Genomic DNA, 11,608 nt, shown 5'->3' on the forward strand with positions numbered 1-11,608 from the left:
TGACATTATGCATAAACATGGGGTCAGTTTTCACTTGTGCAGTGAAAACACCCAGCTCTACCACTGCTTCTTTGCTGTCAAACTACTTGTACAATATCCAGTCTTTAATAAGCCTTAATTTCCTCCTGCTAAACTTTGCAAGATCAAAGCCATTTTTTCCACCCCTGCCATAAACTCCGCAGCATTGCTATCATCTCCAGCCCTTTCCCTGGCTACCGCCTTAGGCTGAACCTGGTGTCTTGTTCAATCGAAAGCTGAACTTCCGATCCCAAATCCTTTCCATCACGAAGACTGCTTACTTCCACCACTGTAACATCACCCTCCTCCGCCCTACCTCAGCCCATCTGCTGCTGAAACCATCATCTGAGCTTTTGCCACTTCCAAACTCGATTGTGCCAATGTCCTCCTGGCGGGTTTCCCACCCTCCACCTTCTGTAACCTTCAGCTCATCCAAAACTCTACTGCCCATATCCTATCCCACACCAAGTCCTGCTCACATATCCTCGCTGTTCTTGCTGACCTACATTGGCTAACGCCTCAAATTTAAAATTCTAATCCATGTATTTAAATTCCCCTCTCTATCTCAGTAACATCCTCCAGCCCTACAACCCCCCACCAAACTCTCTGTTCCAATGACTCTGGCCTTTTGTACACCCCACCCCCCAATCACATCACCTGATGATTAATGGCTATGCTTTCAGCTGCCTATGCCCCATGCTTGGGCATTCACTCCCTAAACCCATCCGCTTCTCCACCTCCCTCTTCTCTTTTGAGACTCTCCTTGAAACCCACCTCTTTGACCAAGCTTTTGGTCACCCTTCCTAATATGCCCTTCTTTGGCATGGTATCTGGTTTTCGTTACGCCGATATGAAACGTCTTGGAATGATTTTCTATATTAAAGGTGCTATATAGATGCAAGTTGTTATAATGTATTTATAACGATCTTTATATAGACAGAATGCAAAGTGAAAGATGGAGAATCCCACTTTTATCAGCACATTTAACGTAACCCCTTGGGACATTTTATTATATCATATACATGCTGTACGCGTGCAGTATCCTCTACAAGACCAGGCTGCCATTCATTCTCGTCATGAATAAGATCGATATCGAGGATCACCGCTTTGCTGTGGAGTGGATTAAGGATTTTGAAACTTTCCAGGACGCACTGAACCAGGAAACGTCCTTTGCCAGTAATCTGACCCGCTCTATGAGCCTTGTCCTGGATGAATTCTACAGCAGCCTGCGGGTGAATCGCGTGCTCTAATTCAGCGCATTCTCTGTCTTCCTCCACTCCACTTGCCTCATCTCCTGTTTTCTCTGCATTGCTCCCAGTGATGGATTGGAGGGCTGAGTCCCCTGATCGCTCTCTAAGGGAGACTTACGATAAATGTCAGGTTGGTAATACAGTAGAGAACCTAGCTGAATATAGGAAGTAGAGAGCAGAACTGAAAAAGGGAATGCGGGGCAAAGAGAGTGTAGGAGAATAGGTTAGCGGGTAGCAAAAGGGAACCGAAAAGTATTTTCTGAACGTATAAATAGTAAAAGGGTAGTCAATGGAAGGGTGGGGCCAAATAGGGACAAAAGGAGATCTTCTTGTGAAGGCAGAGGGCTGAGGTGCTAAATGGGTACTTTGCATTTGTCTTCACTAAAGACAAGGATGCTGCCAATGTAGCAGTAAAGGAGGAGGCAATAGCGATATTGGACAAGATAAAAATAAAGAGGAGGTAGTTAAAAGTTTTGCAGTCCTCAAAGTATTAAAGTCACCCGGTCCGGATGGGATGCACCCTAGGTTACTGAGGAAAGCAAGGGTGGAAATTGCAGAGGCTCTGGCCAGTAGGAAGAATGAGGAGAGGCAATATGAACTAAATGGTTCAATTTTAAAGGAGGTGCAGGAACAGAGACCTGGGGTGTATGCACACAACTGTTTTGAAGTTGACAGGACAAGTTGAGAAGGCTGTTAAAAAAGCATACGGGAACCGTGGCTTTATAAATAGAGGAATAGAGTACTGAAGTGGCGCTTCTTAGTTTCCAAACAGGCAGGCCACTGAGCTGTGGGGCCTTTAACAACGAGTAGACGCGTGTCGAAATAAAACGTTCCCAAACGTAGCTTTGTCTTTTAAATGGTTTACTATAACACTTAACAAACAGAATTACAAAGCAAACACGTATAAACGAACACGGTCAAAAACTGTACTGCTCCAAACCTCACAGCTTCTGCCTCTTTCACCACATGCAGTTTAAACTGTGAAATGGCTGCACCCAATGTGTGGCTTAGGGACTGTTCCATTGTGGCAAGAATGAAGGGGGTGTCGGACTATACCACTGGAGCGAGAAAATAGGGGTTTCTTAATACAATAAGTCGTTCAGGTAAATTAACTGTATTATGCCATTTAGCCACTATTTTAAAGTATTTTCTTAAGCTTTTATGGCTCTTACATTCCGGCCCCTAATTGACTAGGCACATGAAGCATATCAATTACTCAAACATTAAGAGTCATAAACTAATGAGTTCAACATATTTACAATATAAATGTCCACTTTTTTCGTTCAGGAACCTTTCACGCTACTTCTTGTAGCAGGCAGAGCTTTGTGATCGGTCTTTCCAGGGTCGTGTAACCATCTGCAAACAATGCATTCAGAGAGTATTTTTCTTATTACGGAATTAGCTCCTGGAATCCAGTATCTTTGTCTTAGCTTCACAAGCACGTGATTCCTCCCACTGTGTCCAATACTCTGGTGTATATGCTGAAGAATGAGAGTAGCAACCCGGAGGTCCTTAGAAAGGATAGCAGGATGCTTGGCCTCCTCTGGCATAGCAGATTTGTTTAGTCTCCCTCCCACCCTCAGTACTCCATCTTGCAGTGTAGGGTCCAGCTTGTAGATATGACTACCTTTCTTGATTGGAGTATTTTGCTGTAGAGCTTCGGTTTCTTCTGGGTATCTTTGTCTTTGACTGAAGCAAACTATCTCCTTCTCAGCCTTGGCCAAATCCTCCACGGTCAATGAATTCTTGCTCAATGTGGTCTTGTGCTGATGCATATACTGCTGTAGAAGCATTCTCTGCTTATCAGGGTTACTTTCAGACTGACTGATAGTGGCTCGGTACTCTTTTCTCTTACCGCTCAGGTGTAGCGGCAACTCTTTCAACCTTAGAAACCATGCAACTGCTTTCCTCAACTGGTGCCATCCTGAGAAATGGTTAACAAGCTTGTTCACTGTGTCAAAGTTCTCTTTCGTAGTTATGAAATTTACTGTGACTGATCTCTTGACTTCGACGTCGTCTTCAGTAATCTGGCTTGGCATATCTGGTCTTTCTGGCCATGATCTCTCTGTTTCCAGCAGATAACTTGGGCCTTGTATCCAAGTTTCACTCCTCATGAAGTTTTCAGCCTTCAATCCCCGTGAGGCTTGATCTGCTGGGTTTAATGAGGTGTTTACATACCTCCATTGAGATGGTTGTGTAGCTTCTCTAATGGATGAGATTCTGTTTGCTACGAAGGTCTTGAAGCGTATCTTCTCATTCTCTATATACTTCAGCACCGTCGTGCTATCCGTCCAGAAGACAGATTCTTCTAATGGGAGCTGTAACTCTTTACGCATCACCTGGTCGGCTTTAACTGCAACAACCGCTGCCGTCAACTCCAGTCTCGGGATGGTGACCTGCTTCAGCGGAGCCACCCTGGATTTTCCCATGAGGAAGGCACAATGTTTCTGGCCCTGTTGATTTGTCAGCAAGGGGTAGGTAGCCGTGCCATAGCCGTCCTCACTGGCGTCCGAGAAATGATGTAGTTGAGCCGTCTTTGTAACTCCAAAACTCGCGGGCTTGATGCATCTACTAACGTTGAAGCTAGAAAGTTGTTGCAAATCTGTCAGCCATCTGTGCCATCTCTGAGCTTGACCTTCTGGGATATCTTCATCCCACCCTCGCTTGTCTCTACACAGCTCTCGTAGCATCAGCTTCACCGGCAGAATGAGTGGTGCCAGGAACCCGAGAGGGTCGTAGATGGAACTGACCACGGAAAGAATCCCTCGTCTTGTGGATGGTCTTTCGTTCACCATTATCCTGAAGTTGAACGTGTCTGACTCGATGCACCATTGTACACCAAGAGCTCTCTCGATAGGAAGGACATCGTGGCTCAGGTCCAAATCTTTGACTTCAGTGGCTCTTTCCTTTTCTGGGATAGAAGCTAGAACTGCTCTGCTGTTGCTTATCCACTTAGTCAGATGGGATCCTCCATTCGAACACAGAGTTCTAAGGTCTCTTGACAGTGCGATGGCATCGTCTTCTGTTGACACGGACTTCAGACAGTCATCGACATAAAAGTTTCTGAAGATTGTCTCCACAGCCTCGGATGGTGCTTTGCCCTTGCCATCTTCTGCAGTTTTTCTGAGAGCGTAGCTTGCACAGCTGGGAGATGATGTGGCTCCAAACAGGTGTACGGCCATTCTACATTCCACCATCGCGTCACTAACGTCGCCATCTGGCCACCAAAGGAAACGCAGAAGATCAGCATCTTTGTCAGGGATTCTGACTTGGTAGAACATTGGTTCTATGTCTGCCATCATGGCAACGAGCTCTTGTCTAAACCTAGTCAAGACGCCAATGAGGGTATTAGTAAGATCAGGACCTTGAAGCAGCTGGTCATTCAATGAAGTTCCTCTGAATGAGGCGGCGCAGTCAAACACTACACGGATCTTTTTCTTCTTTGGGTGATACACCCAGTGATGAGGAATGTACCAGACCCTTCCATCGTCTCTGTTCAACTGTTCTTCGGGCACTTTTACAGCATAGCCTTTCGCTATGATGTTTCTCATGAAGTCTTTGTAGTCTTCGTGAAAGTCGGGGTTCTTGTTCAGCTTTCTCTTTAGACTGATGGCGCGTTGCTCTGCTATGCAGCGATTGTTCGGCATCTTCGCGGTCTGTCTTCTCAGTGGCAAACCAATGTGATAGTGGCCATCAATGAACTGTGTAGACCTTGTCATCAAACCCATGAACTGATGGTCTTCTTGTGACATCTCTGTCTTTTCCTCACAGCTGCATTCTGAGAAGTCTGCGTTGAACTGCTGTATCAACAGCTCTTCAATGCTTGCGATAGAGATGCGATTAACTGTGACGTTTTGTCGTTCCTCCTTGTTCGACTTGTGGCCATCATCTCTCCTTACCGGTCCATTGATTACCCATCCAAGGGCTGTCCTGACGGCGTAGGGTCCGTCATCCTTGCTGTTTATCACCTGCCATGGCTCCATAGTTTTGTAGGCATTGGTTCCAATTAATAGGCCAATTTCTGCTTCAATGTATGGGAGACGCACCTTTTCTAGGTAGGGCCATCTATCCACATCCTTCTGCAGGGCTAGGTTCCCTATTCTAACAGGAATCTCCCTCTGTGTGAAAACATTAGGCAGGTCTATGAAGTCCTTCTCTTCAAGTCCACACACTTCTAGGTCTGACAGGATATAGCTTTGCATTGACTTCTCATGACCCATGGTGCGTAATAGGATTTCTGTTCTTCTGCCTCTAACGTTCAGCTGTCGCATGAGTGATTCTGTGCAGAACGTTGCTGAACTACCTGGATCCATGAAGGCGTAAGTCTCCACAACCTTCTCACTCCTCTTAGACTTGATCCTTACTGGTACGATGGCAAGAATACAGTCACTGTCACCGGCCCCAGTGAGTCCACAAGTCTCTGGTTCTAGCGACACCAGAGCACTTGAAACAACCTTCTCATCGGTATTGTTTTCTTCACTCTTTAGAGACTTGTTCTTCTTTATGGATATGCAGCAGACTGGGATGTTTCCGAGTGCACTCTCTGCATGTTGTTCTTTGCTTACAGTTTCTACTCAGGTGCCCCTGAGAGAGACATCCAAAACATAGGCCGTTGTACTTCAGGAATTCGATTCTGTCCTTATGTGGCTGTGCTTTGATGTCGCTGCAGAAATCCAATGTATGATTCTTCTGGCAGAATAAGCATGGCTTCTGAAAGGCATTAGCAGGCGTCACTGTGCTGCTCTTTTTGGGAGATGAGTTCTGGGGCCTTTCTTCCTCGGCCTGAGTGACGATAGTTGCAAAGCTGCTTCCCCTGGAACCACCTTTCCTGAGAGTCTTTGATTCAGCAGGCTTGGCTTTCACTCTTCCATCGGTGGTCGGGCTGACGTCCTGGATGTTTCCAAACAATGGGTCCCTAGCAATTTTAGCCTGTTTGTCTATGAAATTCACTAAGTCTGCAAACCTGGCTCTACTTTTCCGTCTCTCCATTATCTCAAAGGCTGTTCTTCTCCATTGTTCTCTCATCCTGTAAGGAAGCTTAGAGATGACGATTCTCATAGTCGTAGGATTGTCCATCTCTTCCATGAATTCAACATCCTCCATGGTGTTGCGACATCCTATGAGGAAGAGAACATATGCGTTCAATGCCTCTCCGTCTTCCGATCTGATCTGTGGCCACTTGGTAGCCTTTTCGATATATGCAGTGGCTATCTTCAGCTCGTTACCATAGTGCTCCTGCAGCAACTTCCTGGCTTCTATGTATCCCCGGTCCGGTCTCATGTGTTCACAGCTTCTGACCAGGTCTTGTGGTTTACCACTGGTGTACTGTCCCAGGTAGTACAACTTATCACTGCTGCTCTCTGTCTTGGAGCCAATGGCTTGTTCAAAGGATCTGATGAAGGGCTTATACTTGAGTGGGTCGCCTTGGAACACTGGTATGTCTCTTTGAGGGAGTCGAAACAGATTCTGTTGTTTTACAAGCATCTCTGTAATTTCGTTCTGACGTTGCATCACTCGGTATAGGCTTCTCCCTGTGTCTTCAGGCCTCTGGTGGTCATCAGCAGGGTCTAGTCTAGACCGTCTGACGTCTGGGGTAGCATCACGTGCTCCTGTTAGTGGAGAGGCCACTCTTCCACGCTGTAATGCCGGGGAATTGCTTTCGGGCTCTGTTGTAACTCTTGAAGGTGCCCTGGATCCAACTCTATGTGGCAACGTTGACTGGCAGTGGCTCCCGCCGTCCCGTGAGCCTTCATAATCTTCGTATGCACTCAACCTGGCATCTGAGACCTCGATAGCTGTTTTCATCTCCAGCCGTTCTTTCTTTGCCTGCACCTGGGCCCGCTGGGCCTGCACTTGGGCCTGCAGTTGGGCCTCTTGGACCTGCAGTTGGGCCTCTTGGACCTGCAGTTGGGCCTCTTCCCGTTCAAGAGCTTGCTTCTCATCTAAAGATGCTGCGTGCGCCATCAACGTCGCCCGTTCAGCCTCCGCTCTCATGCGTCGCGCCGAGCTTGTGGTAGAAGCGACTGACCTGCGTCCAGAAACAGAGCTACCTTCTTTTCGATTTTTGCTCGGTCTGGCGGAAGTCTCTGAAATGCTATCGTCTGGTCAGACTTCATCGTCAACCTTATCTTTCTCTGCTGTATCAGCATCTTGACGAATTTTTAACATCCACTGCTCCGTGGCCTTGATATAGTCCTTAATGCTGGTTGATTTAAGATCAAACCAGTCGTGCTGATCAGTGTTTCCCTCTTCTTCAGACAGAAGTGCTAATACATCTTCATTGAGTATATTAAATTCTTCATGCAGCTTGGAGAAATCGTAATACATCATGTCTTCAGCTTTCTTAATATTAGCATTATCTTCCATGAGACGATCAATTATCTTCATTTTTCCAGTTATCTGAACTAATTTAGCTTTCCTTGCACCTATGCTTCTATGTAACTTCTCTTCCCTTGCCTTTGGGGTGAGCTTTATTTCCCTCTTTTGGCCAGCAATCCTTCTGGCTGGGGGAAGCTCCTGGCTCCTTAAGGCCTCGGCCATTTTACCCGCAGCTCTTATTTAGCTTCTCAACAGAATGAACAAAGCAAGTAACAGTCACTGTACCTTCGCTTTCTTAAATTGTCGTCTGGCTCCGTGACCATTCATGTATACGTTCGCCGACGATTCCGTCCCTTCCTTCTTAGGGAGCTAGTTTTTGACTAATGAAGTGGCGCTTCTTAGTTTCCAAACAGGCAGGCCACTGAGCTGTGGGGCCTTTAACAACGAGTAGACGCGTGTCGAAATAAAACGTTCCCAAACGTAGCTTTGTCTTTTAAATGGTTTACTATAACACTTAACAAACAGAATTACAAAGCAAACACGTATAAACGAACACGGTCAAAAACTGTACTGCTCCAAACCTCACAGCTTCTGCCTCTTTCACCACGTGCAGTTTAAACTGTGAAATGGCTGCACCCAATGTGTGGCTTAGGGACTGTTCCATTGTGGCAAGAATGAAGGGGGTGTCGGACTATACCACTGGAGCGAGAAAATAGGGGGTTTCTTAATACAATAAGTCGTTCAGGTAAATTAACTATTATGCCATTTAGCCACTATTTTAAAGTATTTTCTTAAGCTTTTATGGCTCTTACAAGTACAAAAGCAAGGAAGTTATGCTAAACCTTTATAAAACACTGGTTAGGCCTGAGCTAGAGTTAGATGAGGAAAGACGGGAAGAGGCTCGAGTGGAGCATAAACGCCTGCATGGACTGGTTGGGCCGAATGGCCTGTTTCTGTGCTGTAAATCCTATGTAATCTATGTATTATTAAAGGTCCTGCACTAAAGCAGTTCTTACCATTCTCTGTACTTGGTCGCCCTGACCCATAGATGGAGTCATGTCTGGGAGTGTATGAGGAACCTGCTCAGAGTTGGGCTATTCTTGTCCTTTGTATTGGTTGCCCTTTGAGCTGAGGAGAACAGTTCAGTGATGTTGACGCAGTTTTCCCTTTTTGTTTGTCTGTTTCTCTGTTCATTCTAAAGCGAAGAGCTCAGTTTTGGTCAGATAAAAATTCTGTATCTTTTACCCGATAGTGACACACAGCTTGTGAGCAGCTGTTGTCAGTTTTTGACACTAGACATGCATGCCAGCCTAGAAACTTAACAAAAGCTGACGGATCTAAACAGCCTTGGCAACAAGTCTGATAACACAAGACGACAAGGAATTAGACTCAATAAGCAGCAAGACACGGGCTTGTCATTCAGCCACAGGTATTACCCGACATTACACCACTTTTACCACCTGAAAAAGTCACGGCCCCAATTTTAATGGGGGAACTGGGTGGGTATAGAAGTGGGCGGCGATCCCGGAGAGTCCGGGGATGTGGAGGCGCGGCCGATCTGAGCGGCCTGGCCTCATTTGCATAAATCCTCCTGAAATTCCACCCTAACCTGGCGGCAGGGGCCGCAGCCGGGAACCCACGAGAACTGTCCTTGGCAGTCATTTGAGGGGGAGGGGGATATCTGGGGGTGAGCCTGAGGCAAGGGAGGCCTGAAGGAGCACTGCTGCTCATCCTGGCCCGCAAAGAAATCGATTTTTTTTTAAACTTACATGCCTGGGCCTCTTCTCGCCCATGACCCAGTTGCTCGTAGATTTGGCCTAACGGAATCCCTCACCGGTCAGGCCTCCGACTAATATTGCAGTCGGGTCCGAATGACACCGAAAGAGCAGGTTAAGACCGGGACATGGCGGAAAAGGTAGCGGGATTAGAAAGGATAATTTATCGCCCGCATTTTAACCGCTCCCCTGCCCGGTTTTCCTCCGGGGAGTTAAAATCAGGGCCACAGTGACCAGATTTCCATGAAGCCGGGGCAAGGGAGGCCCAACGCTTCCTCCTGGCCCACAAAGAAACCTAAATTTTTTTTTTAGACTAACCTGCCTGGGCCTCTTCTGGCCCACGTCACTGGGACCCGATCTGCATAAAGAAGGACCCCGCTACCTCCTGCAGGTGTCCCGCTTCCCTGCTCAAAGCAGCAGGTTACGATCGAGACACGGCGGAAAGGTAGCGGGATTAGAGGGGGTAATTTACTGCGCTCATTTTAACTGCTCCCCCACCCAGTTTTCCTCCCGGGGAATTAAAATCAGGGCCACAGTGACTGAATGGACACGGTACTTTAGCTGGGATCGGGCCCCTTGTGGAACAGACCTTGCTGGAGTATCCGGAGTTGATGGGGGGAGCATTTAATTTTCATGGAGCTAGAGGGTGCCCACTCGTGGAGGGGTGCATTACAATGGCCACTTTCCCCAAGCTTCCGATAAATAAGATCAGCATAAAGGGAGCACTGGAGAAGGCCCAGGACACAGCTTGGACCTGAGCGGGAGCGGCAACAACAAAGTGCAAAAGCGAAAATGCTGGAGATCTGAAATAAAAACAACGAAAATGCTGGAAACACTCAGCAGGCGGCGGCTTAAAGGGAGCTGAGCGGTGAAAATCAAGGAGTGACGTCACCGGACAGCAGGTAGGTGATTGGTTGGTGAGTATTACAGCGCTTTGCTCTCTAGTGGATTAAATTCAGAACTGGGAGAGTATTAACTACTATAACTTTATTGAATTAATAGCTTAAACTAAATTAACTAATTAAAACTAAAAATGAAAATTAAAAATAATCGTTTGAATAAAAACTAACTAATTATATAAATAGAATAAGGTTAGATAGAGATGGCAGTGCAGGTGGTGTGTCGTAAGTGCAGCATGTGGGATTTGGTGGAGACCAACGAAATCCCGAGCAACTACACCTGCGGTGAGTGCCTGCAGCTTGAGTTGTTGAGCTGGGGTCTGAGCTGCAGACATTGCGATGCATCAGGGAATAGGAGAGTTACCTGGACACTTTGTTCCAGGAGGCAGTCACACCCCTTAGGTTAAGTAGTACTTTAGAGTTAGTCAATGGTCAGGGACAGGAGGGTGTGACTGCAAGTCAGGAAGGTATGGGGACCCAGAATATAGTGATGGAGCAGCCTCAGCCCTTGATCTTGTCCAACATGTACGAAGTACTTGCTATCTGTATGGTACAGGAGGCCATTCAAGTGAGGGGAGTAAAAAGGAATGTGGTAGTGGTAGGCGACAGCATAGTCAGGGGATAACAACAGAAAATGCTGGAAAAACTCAGCAGGCCAGGCAACATCCGTGGAGAGAGAAATAAAGTCAACGTTTCAGGTCAAAACCCTTCTACAGAACAGAGAGAAAAGGCAGGAAATTAAACAAAAGGCAGTTTGGGGGCTGGGAAATGGGGGAGGGGATGAAAGAAGAGACATTAAGAGATATTCAAGGTGAGGCGAGATAGTAATAGGACAGGTAAAGAAACAGACAATGGCTCTAGATGAAGTGTGAAATGCGCTGGCAGAGTGAGAGACAGCTGCCATGTGGGAGAGAGAGAGAGAAACAAGGAAAAGTCACAAACCAAAAGTGTGGATTAAAAATATAATAGGGGCCGAGGTTATGATCTGAAGTTGTTGAACTCGATATTGAGTCCGGAAGGCTGTAAAGTGCCTAATCGGAAGATGAGGTGCTGTTCCTCGAGTTTACGGTGAGCTTCCATGGAACAATGCAAGAGGCCGCAGACGGTGAGGTCTGAGTGGGAATGGAGCGGTGAATTGAAATGACAGGTGACCGGAAGCTCGGGGTCACCCTTATGAACTGAACGGAGGTGTTCCGCAAAGCGGTCACCCAATCTGCGTTTGGTCTCCCCAATGTAGAGGAGACCACATCGTGAGCAGCGAATACAGTATACTAGATTGCAAGAAGTACAAGTAAATCGCTGTTTCACCTGGAAGGGGTGGTTGGGGCCCTGGACATTGGGAAGGGGG

The sequence above is a fragment of the Somniosus microcephalus genome, chromosome 13, assembly GCF_052327205.1.
Source record: "Somniosus microcephalus isolate GS21.2 chromosome 13, FLI_Smic_1.0, whole genome shotgun sequence".
Classification (NCBI taxonomy): domain Eukaryota; kingdom Metazoa; phylum Chordata; class Chondrichthyes; order Squaliformes; family Somniosidae; genus Somniosus; species Somniosus microcephalus.